The sequence below is a fragment of the Fukomys damarensis genome, unplaced genomic scaffold (genome assembly GCF_012274545.1).
Source record: "Fukomys damarensis isolate Sample0158 unplaced genomic scaffold, DMR_v1.0_HiC HiC_scaffold_5, whole genome shotgun sequence".
Taxonomy (NCBI): domain Eukaryota; kingdom Metazoa; phylum Chordata; class Mammalia; order Rodentia; family Bathyergidae; genus Fukomys; species Fukomys damarensis.
In genome coordinates, this window is record NW_022900917.1 from 61,004,108 (window position 1) to 61,018,921 (window position 14,814).

Consider the following 14,814-nt stretch of genomic DNA (forward strand, 5'->3'; position numbering starts at 1 on the left):
TGGCAAAAGACAGTAAAAGCAAGCAAGCAAGGGTGGCAACAAGCCTCTTTCTGTCCCTTATATTGAGAGGGAGTACGTTGGTATCAAAACAATTGGTGTAGTGATTTAGTGATCACACACCTGTAATACCAACATCACACACTTTAGATTCAGTCACCTGTGAAAAAGTCCCACCTAGGACTGCATGCTTTGGGGTAAACATCTATACACAACCATAACACTCATTACTGATTCAGAATTTCTATTTCTTCAATTTTCAGTCTTGTAGATAGTGTCTATGACTGTACCCCCTTTTTCTAGCTTATCCAATTTTTTGGCATATAATTTTTATAGTTATCTCATAGTCCTCTTTATTAATGTAGTATCAGTTATAGTATCTCCACTTTCATTTATGGCTTACTTGAGTCCTCTCCTTTCTTGCTAAAGCTTTGACAGTTTTGCTTACCTTTCCAAAACCCAAATCTTGGTTTTGCGCTTTTCAACTGTTTTATTTATTTATTATTCACTAATTCCTTCCTCCAGCTAAATTTACGCTGAGTTTGTTCTTTTCCTGGTTCTTTGATGTGTACATTAAGTTGTTTATTTGAGATTTTATTTTTCTTTAAATTTTTTTCCAGTACTGGGGATCAAATCTTACTTTTCTTTAATGCAACTGTTTATCACTATAAACTTTACTCTTAGAACTGCTTTTGCTGCATCCCACAAATTTTTGTATGTTATATTTCCATTGCATGGATAGGTAAGGCACCTGCTAGGGTCCTAAAAGGTCTCCTACTGGACCACTGAGCAGATCTCTGATTGGGCAAAATGGTCCCAGACCATGGCTGAGAGGGGCTAGAGTCAAGTCACAAGGCTGCTCCCAGATCTGCTTTAGGACTAAGGCCAAAAGGCCTATTGATGGGGACACAGAGAGGAGTATATTTCCATTCCTTGGGTGACCAATACTCTCCCAAGCTCAGGAATTCTCACTGGGTTACAAGTTGTTGCTTCATGACACAAGACTGGATTGTGGCTTGCAGGCCTGTCTTTAGAGGCAGAGATGTGCAGTTTCCTCCTAGATCCTTTGGCTGGGCATCTGGTGCTTATGGCCATATCAGGTCAGACAGGGCTGTAACCAGATCACAGAGTTTTAGATTTTTTCTTTAGCCAGGACTACAGTTAGTAGGTCTGTCACCTGGTTACAGTTCTGCCTTCTCAAAATGGTCTTCCTCAGTTTTAGTCCCCGCAGAATTTTATAGCTTTCTACCTGGATCACAAAGCTCACACAGAGGCACTTGTGCCTAGGTGGCTGCCAGATTATTGCTCCAACAAGAGGATATGAGCACAGCATCTCCTATCATCCTAATTCTGACTATATTTGAGAAGTCCAGGGAACATCAAGCCTCATTGTTCTTCTTTGTGACCATGCTGCCTACTCTTTTCTGGCAGAAAGGCTTCATCTTGAGTTTCTAAAAGTTTCTAGGTTGAGATCACCCAGTCTTATCTGTTCCTTTTCAGGGGTTCTCTTGCATCAACTAAATAATAAGAAATATGGAACCAACTTCTGAATTGCCCCTTTTAACCAATTTGCACATTCCCACCAAAAGCTCTACAGCAGAAATTTACAGTTGAATCAATATAGTATTTAAATTATCCATTTAAAATTGAAGCATTAAATCTTTGTTTAAGAAAATAACCCTTAACTCACACCACTATATGGGAAAATTAGATCTAACTTACATCACTTCCTCTGAAACAACTTCTTATAGGAGTGCAACCTGTCTTAAGAACTAACTGAAAAACAGTCCTGTGCTTATTCTTCTACCATTTATACGCCGTAAGGTTTTTCTAAATGAGGTAGCTCTTGTAAGAAGCTAAAATATTAAAATTAAGGATGAAGAGATCTGGGAAAGCTGCTCCAACGTCTTGCTCTCCCTCCAGCCTGCCTGAGCCCAATCTGCGGACTGGGGAGCGCTGCCTTCCCCTGCAGGCACCATTATTGCTCCAGCACAAGGAAAGTGAGGGTGTCTATGAGTCATTAGAGACTCCTGAGCTGAAGTGCAACTATATCAGGAAGATTTAATAACCCAGAAATTAAATCAAGGACAACCCAACAGCAAAAATAAAAATGAGAAAAGACTTAAGCAAGACACAAAGACAGACTTCCAGTTCACCAATGGCAAACAGTAGGGCAAAGAAAGATGAAAAGTCTGATAGTGAACCACCAGGACACTCAGAACTCACAGCACAGGAAGTAACAAAACAGATGAATCCAGCTCTAGAAAAACTCAAAACAGAAACAATTTGCCAGATGACCACAGAGACGGTTAGCAAAATGAAAGTCATGATTCAAGACTCTAGAACAGAAACTGACAAAAAAATAGATGAGCTCAGGACCATGACAGAAGCCATGAAGGCCCAGGGTAAAAACAAAATGGAAACAATGAATTCCCAACATAGGAAAGGAATGGAATCCATTAAACATATTCAAACAGATATCCAGGAGATTAAAAACTCTATTGAAAGTGTTTGCAATAAAATAAAAGATTGTGAAGATAGAATTTCAGATATAGAAGATAGGATCACAGACAGTGACCATGAAGAGAGAGGTCTCTTAAAAACAGTAAGGGATCATAAGAAACCAATTCCAACAACTCCTACATGATGCAAAGGAGAATAACATATGACTGATAGGAATCCATGAAGTAGCAGGAGAAGATGCAAATGACTTAAAAAATCTATTCACAGAATTAATAACAGAAAACTTCCCAAACAAAGGGGAAGAATTTGACTTACAGATAAGTGAGGCATATAGGACTCCAACTAACCATGATCAAAAAAAAATCTACACCTAAACATATAATAATCAAGATCCCAGAAACCCAACAGAAGAACAAAATACTACAAGCAGTAAGAGAAAAGAAGTGTAAAGGATCTACTACACTGAGCCTTTGGCCACTGAATATCCCCCAGCCCTAAGAAATGCCTGTGTGTGCATTTCCCCTTGATGTAAAAGTAGCAGTAGCATCTCAGAACACAGAAGTTTTGGGTCATTTCAAGGGAAGTAGACAAATGGGGAGAAGGAAAGTCCCACAGACCCCAGGAGGTTGTCCATCTGCCAGAGGTCAAGAGGATTCAAGAGGTTCAGTCTTTCCTTCCCCAGAAGACTGAGCTATCTCCCTTCACACACACACATTTCATATTCACAAGCTAGCACACACACACACACACACACACACACACACACACACACAACATGCACACTGTGCTGGACATTAATGCAGGAATGACTCAAAAGAAAGATGTGACATTCAGTGAATCACCAGCATCAATTTCTGCAGTGCCGTGGTTTCCCTGGGAGGTTTTCCTTCCAAATGCTGGCCTAGGCCTGGTTCTGCATAGCTAATAAGATTATATCCCAGGGTAGGGTAGATCAACTCCCCAGGCTCTGACTCCAGCAACCATGGCTCCTGTTTGTTCCCTACCACAGGCTGTTTGGTTCTGGGTCTGCTCTCACTGTTCCCTCAGCTACAATGACTCTTTTCTTTTCTCTACCAGGGAAAATTCCTGTAAAGACCCTCTAACCTGCACTGTACTTCATAGCACATTATATCTGGTTATACTATTGTTTCCGGTTGCTGTGTCTGTTGCCCAAAGGTCATAGGGTTCTTGAAGGCTGGGTTCCATGTACTTCTGCTTTCATTTGGAAGAGCAACCCTAATCCAGTTGGCTCTTCACTTTCTTCCAGTGGAAAAAATCCAGGACCTAAGTTGTAGCAATGGCCCTAGCATGCATCCTAACTCCTTTGGAAAAGGAACAGGGGGAAAAAAAGCTTTTATCTCCCTACATCCAACATATCAAAAATTCCCAGCCTAACCTAAACAGAGGCCTCTTGATAGACAAATTCCATTTAATTCAACAAAATGTCAACTTTGCACAAACCACAGGATTAGGTGCCAGGTGGACTGGTTCTGGACACATTCTGGTTGCTGTCCACCCAAATACCAGAAGACATGGCTCTCCCTAGCCATACCCAGAGCCCTAGCCTACAGGAGAATAATGTAAGAGCAGTAGATATTTCACACACACTTTGTCATCTTCAGCATCTCATGGAACATTTCTGTGTCTCAGGCCCCATCCTCAGCACCAAGCATGCAGCAGGGAATGGAATAGTCCTGGCTCATAGAGTTCATATTCCAGGTGAGGAGACAGACAGTAAACAGTGTACAGCTAAAAACGGACTACAATCTCAGATAGATATGTGATATCATAACAATCAACACCACTAGGGGGACTGACTAGGTAAGGTGAGAGGTGTCACAAATGGCCTTCCTATTACTCTAACCATGGCCAGTGAGCCCGAGGCAAGGGCAGGTCCAGGTACAGGGCAAAGAAATGCAACATCTCAAGGTGGAATGGACTTGATAAATTGGGAAAGCAGTGAAAAGGCCGTGTGCCCAAGAAAGGTCCTCTTCCAGCTTCTCTTCTTGTTCTAAACTATGCAGCAGCTTCTCCACAAAACTGAAAGGAAGCTATTTCTTCTAGATTGCTGAGCTGGAATGGTTTTTTTTTGTTGTGTTTGTTTTTGTTTTTTAATGTTAAAAAATCTTAACAACCATAAAGCAAAAAGGTCTGTGGAGCACTTTGTCCTTTCTTGACCGTCTTGTTTGAAGTCACGCTGCTGTAGCTACCATGGTTAGAAAACAAAAGTTGAGATGCCTTCTGTGCCACCTGCCCAAATCTGTGAGGTCTCCACGGAAGCCTGCTGCATTTCAGCCCTTCTAGGAGGTTTACATGGTACTTTGGGACCCTTCTGGACTTGACATGTTATGTAAATTTAAGTGCATTATCATTAATCTGAGCATAGATTTATCCTTCTCTTCAGGCCCCGGGTTAGTGTAATGATGCAGCTGCTGCAAGACAGGGAAAGAAACTGAATGCCAGAAAATCCATAGCCCCAGGATTAAAAAAAAGACTCCCCATCTTGGTGGGCCCCTCTCTGATCCCTGAGCTTGGGAAGTTATGTTTCTCTGGCATCTCCCAGCCATGGCTAGCCTTCACTTCATGGGGAAATAAAATAAAGACTTCATAAATGCCCAGGGCCCTTAGAATTTTCTCATATCTAAAAATGGAACTTGAGTACTCAGATGAACTATCTTAACCACTCTCTAGATTTTGCTTAGGATAGGCTGCTACAAAATACATATATAATTTCCCAGATCCTAACACACATCTGAACCATCTCATAGCCTGATACAACTCCCATCTTCCCCCTACTGTCATCTCAACTGCTCTGTACACACACATATGTACAAACACACATATGTGCAGATACGCATCAATCTGTGTGTGCTGCATGCACTGCATGTGTGTATACACACTTGTGTGTGTACAGGCATGAGCATGCACATGTCTCTGTCTGTGAGCACACCGGGCACCCCCTGGGCGGAGCCCTTTCAATGGCTCCACTCCATCCTCTTCCTCCCCCACCTAAACTCACCAGTCCCATTCCCTCAGAATGTTCTAGGTTAGACTAAGGTCATAAATTAGCCTATGATAAAGTGCAAATAACTGTATGTGCTATGTATTTCAAATAAATTGATTTGTGTCGATAGGAACCTTGAAAGCTTGAGCTTAAGGCCTAAGTGAAATGGGAATTCTGGCCCTAAAGGAGGCATTTTGGGAGCAAGATATCATGAAATATTCCTCATATCATGACCACACCACTAGAGGCTGCAGCCAGGAGGGCTTATGTGCAAGCCTAACCCAGTCTGGGCCCTATAAAAACTAATCCACTCAACTAATGGGGTGGGGAATGTATAAAAATAAAATGGAATGGAATCATTTAGGGCTTTCTTTCACCCACACTGGCACTCAGAGGAATGTGTGTGCTTCACGCCTCCCAGTAATCCAGCTTTAGGGAGAAAAAAGAAGACTTCCCTCAAGTGGAAAAACCTACCTGTGGCCTTAATGATTTAGTAGGTGCCAGTCTAACCTGAAATAATAAATACCATTATGATGTCACTGTCTCAGTGCTCATTTTTAGAGTCTCTGGACCTTTCTTCCAAAAACAGGAGTTTATGAATAGGACTCTGTGGTGCCTGACATGTCACTTTATGGGTCAGCACTGTTGTGGTAGCTGGGCTGTAGGGAGAGACTACAAGACCCTCCCTGGCATGTCGTGTGATAGCCAGTTGGCCCTCCTGCCACTGCACTAACCCAAGTCAGACTACAAAGTGCCCAATCTAAAATTCAGACTTGCTACAGTGAGCTGTTTAACTGCTGCCAGAACCTTCCTGTCTCCATGTAGAGTCTAGAAGGAAAAGTTCCTCTGTCCCAAAGACAAGGATCCCAAAGTACCAAGTCCATATACTGAGGGGGGGGGATTACGATGCAGCAGGGACACAGGAGTGCAGCATGACTTCAAATCATTAAATCACTTGCTCTCAATTCTATTTTTCTGAATGTTGCAACACCATCTGCATGCTTTTGAAGGAAAGTGGCTAGGAATAAAACAGAAAAACCAAATTTCTGATATGTGATTTCTACTTCCAGAGAAACATATCTTTGGGGGCACATAAAACTTAGAGGAATGAAAAATGTCAGAAATGGTTTAGCAAAGAGGTAGAAAGAAAAAAACTTAATAGCAAATAACATCAGGTAGCTCATTATCAAAACCCAGCAAAAAGTAATCAGCTCAAGGTAAACATAGCAGCGGAGTTTAGCCATATACACAGCATTGAAAATTTGCAGTGATGGAAAACCTTTTAGAGTTTCCAGTGATATAAACAGCCCGCTTCATCATATGTGCCATATAAACACAAGTTTATACTCCCTCCAACAGTGTGCATTTGCTTCCTTTTCTCCACACATTCATTAATATCTGTTGCAATTTGTCTTTTTTTTAAGAATAATCATTCCAAGAGGTGCGAGGTGGTATCTCATTGTGTTTTTGACTTGAATTTCTCTGATGGTTGGTGATGTAGAGCTCATTCTCACACACCTGTTAGCATTTGTGTGTCTACCTCAGATAAATATGCAAGTCCGAGGCCTATTCTTAATGAGCTTATTTGTATTTTGCAATTGAGTTGTACAAATTATTTATATATTTTAGATATTTCCCCTTTATCTTATTCGAATAAGGTCTGCAAATATTTTCTGACTCTTTAAGTTGTCTTTTCCTTTTAATGATAATCTCCTCTGCTGTACTGAAGCTTTATAGTTTGAGGTAATCCTACTTGTTTATTTTTACCTTTGTTGCCTCTGTGCTTCTAATTGCCATCTCCAAAAATCAATGCCAAGGCCAAGGTCAAGGAGCTTTTCCCTGCATTTTCTTCTAGCAGTTTTATAGTTTTAAGTCTCAGATTTAAGTTTTTAATTCATTTCCAGGTATTTATATGTGTATGGTCTAAGTCAGTTATGGTAAACCTCTTAGAGCTTTCAGTGATAACAAACAGCCCACTGTGGCATGCATGCAGTAGGCTCATCCTCAGTGGTCTAAGTTAAGGGTCCAACTCCATTTGTAAGTGGGTATCCAGTAGACCCCCACACCTTTTATTGAGGACCTATCCTTTCCCTAGTGCATATTCTAGGTGTCCTTATCTAAGATTAGTTATTAATATCTGTACAGATTTATTTCTGGTCTCTCTATTTTGTTCTATTGCTCTAAATATCCGTCTTTAGGGCAGTACCATGATATTTTGATTATGACAGTTATGAAATACAGTTTGAAATCAAGACATGTGATGCCTCCAGCTTTGTTCTTCTGTTTGATTTTGCTTTGCTTTCAGTTTTGTTCCTCTTACTCAAGATTGCTTTGGCTATTGAGGGTCTGTGGTGGCTCCTTACAGATTTTAAGCTTTTTTTTTTCCTATTTCTGTGAAAAACAATATTGGAATTGTGACAGGGATTTTATTGAATTTGTGGATCACTCTGGGTAGTAGGGACATTTTAACAATATTAATTCTTTCAATTCATGAACATTGGATCCCTTTCCAATTATTTGCATCATTTTCGATTTCTTTCACCAAAGTTTTATAGGTTTAATGTATAGATCTTTCACCTCCTTGATTAAATTTAATCCTAAATATTTTACTATTTTTGATGCTATTGTAAATGACATTGCTTTCCTAATTCTTTTTTTGTATAGTCATTGTTTGTGGTATAAAATGTTACTGAATTTTGTATGCTGATGTTTTATCCTGCAATTTTACTATGTTCATTTATTGGTTTTAACAGTTCTTTGCTGGAATCTTTGTATTTTATACACATAAGATGATGATATTTGTAAACAGACAATTTCACTTCTCCCTTTCTGATTTGGATGCTTTTCATTTCTTTTTCTTAGTGAATTATTCTGGTAAGAATTCCAGCATTACATTGAAAAGCAGTGGTGAGAAAGGGCGCCCTTGTCCAGTCTTTGACCTTACAAGAAAATCTTTTAAGGAAATGGTATGAAATTCACAGTGATGTGTATATTACCTGTATACCTGTACTACATGGCCATTAGTATATTAAGATATACTTCTTCTATACTTAAATTATTGAGATCTTTTATTTTGAAGGGATGCTGAATTTTGTTGAATGATTTGGCTTCATCTAATAAGATGACAATGCAATTTTTATTCTTCATTTTTTAATGTAGAGTACCACATTGCTTGATTTTCCCATTTTGAGTCATACTTGCATTCCAGAGATAAATCTCACTTGCTCATAGTATATAATCCTTTTAAAATACCATTTGGCTTGTTAGCACTTTGTTAAATTTTTTTGATCTATCATTAGGGATGCTGGCCTGTATTTTTTTTTCTCTTGTAATATCTTTATTTGGATTTGGTATCATGGTAATGCTGACCTCATAAAATGAATCTGAAAGTGTTACCTCCTCTTCAATTATTTGGAAAAAGTTGGGAAAGCTTGTCATTAATTCATCTTTAAATACTTGGTAGGTATCTCCATACTGATTTCCACAGTGGTTGCACCAGTCTACATTCTCACCAAGGTGGAGAAGGGTTTCTTTTTCCCCCACAACCCCATCAGCATTTGTTATTGGTTGATTTCTTGATAGCGGAAAATTCTTTCTGGAGTGAGGTGGAATCTCAGCCTTGTTTTCACTTGCATCTCTCCAATGACCAGTGATGTTGAACAGTTTTTCATGTTGATTTGCTGTTTTTATTTCTTTGTTTGACAAATATCTGTTCATTCCAGATGCCCATTTTTGGATTGGGACTTTAAATTTGGGAGTTCTGATTTTTTAAAGTTCTTTATATATTCTAGATAATAGACCTTTGCCTGAGGAATAGCTGGTAAAAAAATTTTCCCATATTGTGGGTTGTCTCTTCACTCTGATAGTGGTTACTCTTGCTGTGCAGAAGCTTTTTAATAAGATGAGATCCCAGTTGTTGATTCTTTGTGCTGGTTCACACATGACTGAGATTTTGGTCATGAAGTCTTTTCCTACAGGGATCAAAATGTTTAATGAATAATGTGAAATAGGAAGAAAAGGTCCAAAGAAGAAGGGGAAAGGGAAGTGGGAGGGATAGGGGAAAGGAAAAAAATATGAGAAAAGCAAAAATCAGAAACAAAGTCTGTACATAGGGAGGGGTGGAGGAGTTGAAGGGAGAACAGGGGAATGGGGAAAAAAATAAGAACCAAGGTATAACATGTATAGGTACAAATCCCAATGATGAATACAATGTCATCACATTGTATACCTAAAAATTTTTAAATAATTTACATATCACACACACACACGCACACACACACACACACACATGCACACACACACACAATGCTTGGTAGAATTTACCAGTGAAGCCATCTGGTGCTGAGCTTTTCTTAGTTGGAAAGATGTTGATTATTGTTTCAATCTTCTTACTCACTGTCTTAGTTACTTTTCTCATCGCTGAAACAAAATTCCCAACACCCAAAGTTAAAAGAGGAAAGGTTTCTTTAGCTCACAGTCTATAGAGGTTTCAGTCCAAAATCAGCTGGCACCAATGCAGGTGGCACATGGCAGTGAGACAACAGTTGCTGGTGGCAAAAGACAGTAAAAGCAAGCAAGCAAGGGTGGCAACAAGCCTCTTTCTGTCCCTTATATTGAGAGGGAGTACGTTGGTATCAAAACAATTGGTGTAGTGATTTAGTGATCACACACCTGTAATACCAACATCACACACTTTAGATTCAGTCACCTGTGAAAAAGTCCCACCTAGGACTGCATGCTTTGGGGTAAACATCTATACACAACCATAACACTCATTACTGATTCAGAATTTCTATTTCTTCAATTTTCAGTCTTGTAGATAGTGTCTATGACTGTACCCACTTTTTCTAGCTTATCCAATTTTTTGGCATATAATTTTTATAGTTATCTCATAGTCCTCTTTATTAATGTAGTATCAGTTATAGTATCTCCACTTTCATTTATGGCTTACTTGAGTCCTCTCCTTTCTTGCTAAAGCTTTGACAGTTTTGCTTACCTTTCCAAAACCCAAATCTTGGTTTTGCGCTTTTCAACTGTTTTATTTATTTATTATTCACTAATTCCTTCCTCCAGCTAAATTTACGCTGAGTTTGTTCTTTTCCTGGTTCTTTGATGTGTACATTAAGTTGTTTATTTGAGATTTTATTTTTCTTTAAATTTTTTTCCAGTACTGGGGATCAAATCTTACTTTTCTTTAATGCAACTGTTTATCACTATAAACTTTACTCTTAGAACTGCTTTTGCTGCATCCCACAAATTTTTGTATGTTATATTTCCATTGCATGGATAGGTAAGGCACCTGCTAGGGTCCTAAAAGGTCTCCTACTGGACCACTGAGCAGATCTCTGATTGGGCAAAATGGTCCCAGACCATGGCTGAGAGGGGCTAGAGTCAAGTCACAAGGCTGCTCCCAGATCTGCTTTAGGACTAAGGCCAAAAGGCCTATTGATGGGGACACAGAGAGGAGTATATTTCCATTCCTTGGGTGACCAATACTCTCCCAAGCTCAGGAATTCTCACTGGGTTACAAGTTGTTGCTTCATGACACAAGACTGGATTGTGGCTTGCAGGCCTGTCTTTAGAGGCAGAGATGTGCAGTTTCCTCCTAGATCCTTTGGCTGGGCATCTGGTGCTTATGGCCATATCAGGTCAGACAGGGCTGTAACCAGATCACAGAGTTTTAGATTTTTTCTTTAGCCAGGACTACAGTTAGTAGGTCTGTCACCTGGTTACAGTTCTGCCTTCTCAAAATGGTCTTCCTCAGTTTTAGTCCCCGCAGAATTTTATAGCTTTCTACCTGGATCACAAAGCTCACACAGAGGCACTTGTGCCTAGGTGGCTGCCAGATTATTGCTCCAACAAGAGGATATGAGCACAGCATCTCCTATCATCCTAATTCTGACTATATTTGAGAAGTCCAGGGAACATCAAGCCTCATTGTTCTTCTTTGTGACCATGCTGCCTACTCTTTTCTGGCAGAAAGGCTTCATCTTGAGTTTCTAAAAGTTTCTAGGTTGAGATCACCCAGTCTTATCTGTTCCTTTTCAGGGGTTCTCTTGCATCAACTAAATAATAAGAAATATGGAACCAACTTCTGAATTGCCCCTTTTAACCAATTTGCACATTCCCACCAAAAGCTCTACAGCAGAAATTTACAGTTGAATCAATATAGTATTTAAATTATCCATTTAAAATTGAAGCATTAAATCTTTGTTTAAGAAAATAACCCTTAACTCACACCACTATATGGGAAAATTAGATCTAACTTACATCACTTCCTCTGAAACAACTTCTTATAGGAGTGCAACCTGTCTTAAGAACTAACTGAAAAACAGTCCTGTGCTTATTCTTCTACCATTTATACGCCGTAAGGTTTTTCTAAATGAGGTAGCTCTTGTAAGAAGCTAAAATATTAAAATTAAGGATGAAGAGATCTGGGAAAGCTGCTCCAACGTCTTGCTCTCCCTCCAGCCTGCCTGAGCCCAATCTGCGGACTGGGGAGCGCTGCCTTCCCCTGCAGGCACCATTATTGCTCCAGCACAAGGAAAGTGAGGGTGTCTATGAGTCATTAGAGACTCCTGAGCTGAAGTGCAACTATATCAGGAAGATTTAATAACCCAGAAATTAAATCAAGGACAACCCAACAGCAAAAATAAAAATGAGAAAAGACTTAAGCAAGACACAAAGACAGACTTCCAGTTCACCAATGGCAAACAGTAGGGCAAAGAAAGATGAAAAGTCTGATAGTGAACCACCAGGACACTCAGAACTCACAGCACAGGAAGTAACAAAACAGATGAATCCAGCTCTAGAAAAACTCAAAACAGAAACAATTTGCCAGATGACCACAGAGACGGTTAGCAAAATGAAAGTCATGATTCAAGACTCTAGAACAGAAACTGACAAAAAAATAGATGAGCTCAGGACCATGACAGAAGCCATGAAGGCCCAGGGTAAAAACAAAATGGAAACAATGAATTCCCAACATAGGAAAGGAATGGAATCCATTAAACATATTCAAACAGATATCCAGGAGATTAAAAACTCTATTGAAAGTGTTTGCAATAAAATAAAAGATTGTGAAGATAGAATTTCAGATATAGAAGATAGGATCACAGACAGTGACCATGAAGAGAGAGGTCTCTTAAAAACAGTAAGGGATCATAAGAAACCAATTCCAACAACTCCTACATGATGCAAAGGAGAATAACATATGACTGATAGGAATCCATGAAGTAGCAGGAGAAGATGCAAATGACTTAAAAAATCTATTCACAGAATTAATAACAGAAAACTTCCCAAACAAAGGGGAAGAATTTGACTTACAGATAAGTGAGGCATATAGGACTCCAACTAACCATGATCAAAAAAAAATCTACACCTAAACATATAATAATCAAGATCCCAGAAACCCAACAGAAGAACAAAATACTACAAGCAGTAAGAGAAAAGAAACAAATCACATGCAAAAGAAAGCCTATCAGAATCAAAGCAGACTTTTCAACTTTTGAACATTTCCTCAGGTCAAGGAGAGCCTGGAGGGAGGTATTGCATGCCCTAAAAGAAAACAACCTCCAGCCTAAACAGATGTATCCTGCAAAACTCTGTTTCAAAATGGATAGGGAAATAAGATACTTCCACTACAAAGAACACCTGAGAAACTTCATGAATACCAAACCAGCACTACAAGAAATTCTAAACAATATCCTAGAAAAAGACAATGAACGTCACAACACCATGAAGCCCAACAGAGCAAATCAAATAGGCAAGGGAAGAAACTAAAAGGAGAGGGCAAAAAATTAAAAAGAGTCAACAAAACAACAATAACATGACAATAATAAGACAGTACATATCAGTTTTAACCATCAATATCAATGGCCTCAATTCACCAATCAAGAGAAATAGCTGGCAGAGTGGTTTAAGAAGCAAAATCCAACAATATGCTGTATACAAGAAACACTCCTAGTGCAAAAAGAAGCCCATAGACTGAAAGTGAAAGGATGGAAAACAATTTTCCATGTGACAGGAGCCCAGAAAAAAGCAGGGGTAGCAATCTTATTTGCAAACAAAGTAAATTTCAAACCAAAACTGATTAAAAGAGACAAAGAAGGCCACTATATCATGGCAAAGGGAACAATTCAAGAGGAAGAGATGACAATCATAAACACATATGCACCAAATATTAATGCCTCCAACTATATAAAACAAATATTAAGTAACATGAAAAATCAAATAAGCACTAATGCAATTTTAGTGGGTGATCCAAATACCCCACTATCACAAACAGACAGATCATGTAGGCAAAAATCAACGAAATACTACAACTGAACCAAGCCCTTGAACGCATGGACTTATTAGATATAGAGTGTTCCACCCCACAAAATCATTCTTTTCAACTGCACATTGGTCATTCTCCAAGATAGATCACATACGAACTCACAAAACAGATTTGAATAAATGCGAAAGAATTGAAGTTATTCCCTGTATATTATTAGATCATAGTGCATTTAAGCTGGAGATCAATAGCAAAAGAAACTATAGGAACTTCACAAACACATGGAAATTGAGCAACACTCTCCTGAACAATCAATGGATCACAGAGGAACTTGAAGAAGAAATCAGACAGTTTTTACAAAAAAACAAAAATTCCAATACAACATACAGGAATCTATGCAACACAATGAAAGCAGTTCTACGTGGAAAATTCATAGCACTGAATGCCCACACTAGGAAAACAAAGTGAGATCAAATAAACAACCTAATGATGACTCTTAGACTCCTAGAAAAGCAAGAGCAAGAAAAAAAAACCAAAGCTCAAACAAGAGAGGAAATTATAAAGATTAGAGCAGAAATCAGTACAATGGAAACTAAGAAAATGATACAAAAAATAAATGAATTGAAGAGTTGGTTTTTTGAAAGAATAAATAAAATTGATAAACCCTTAGCAGACCTTATCAAAAAAAGGAAATAAAAGGCTCAGATCCATGCAATTGGGAATGAAAAAGGTGAAGTCACAACAGATCCAAAAGAAATCCAGAGGATAGTGAATACCTATTTTGAGAACCTGTACTCTAACAAAAGGAAAAACACAGAAGAAATGGACAGATTTCTAGATACTTATGAATTACCAAAATTGAACAAAGAAGATAAAAACATTTTAAACACCCCAATTACAATGAATGAAGTTGAAAATGTAATTAAAAATTTACCAACAAAGAAAATCCCGGGTCCTGATGGATTCACTGCTGAATTTTACAAGACATTTAGAGAAGAACTACTACCATTATTCTTCAGACTTTTCAATGAAATTGAAAGAGAAGCTATACTTCCAAATTCATTCCTGGAAGCAA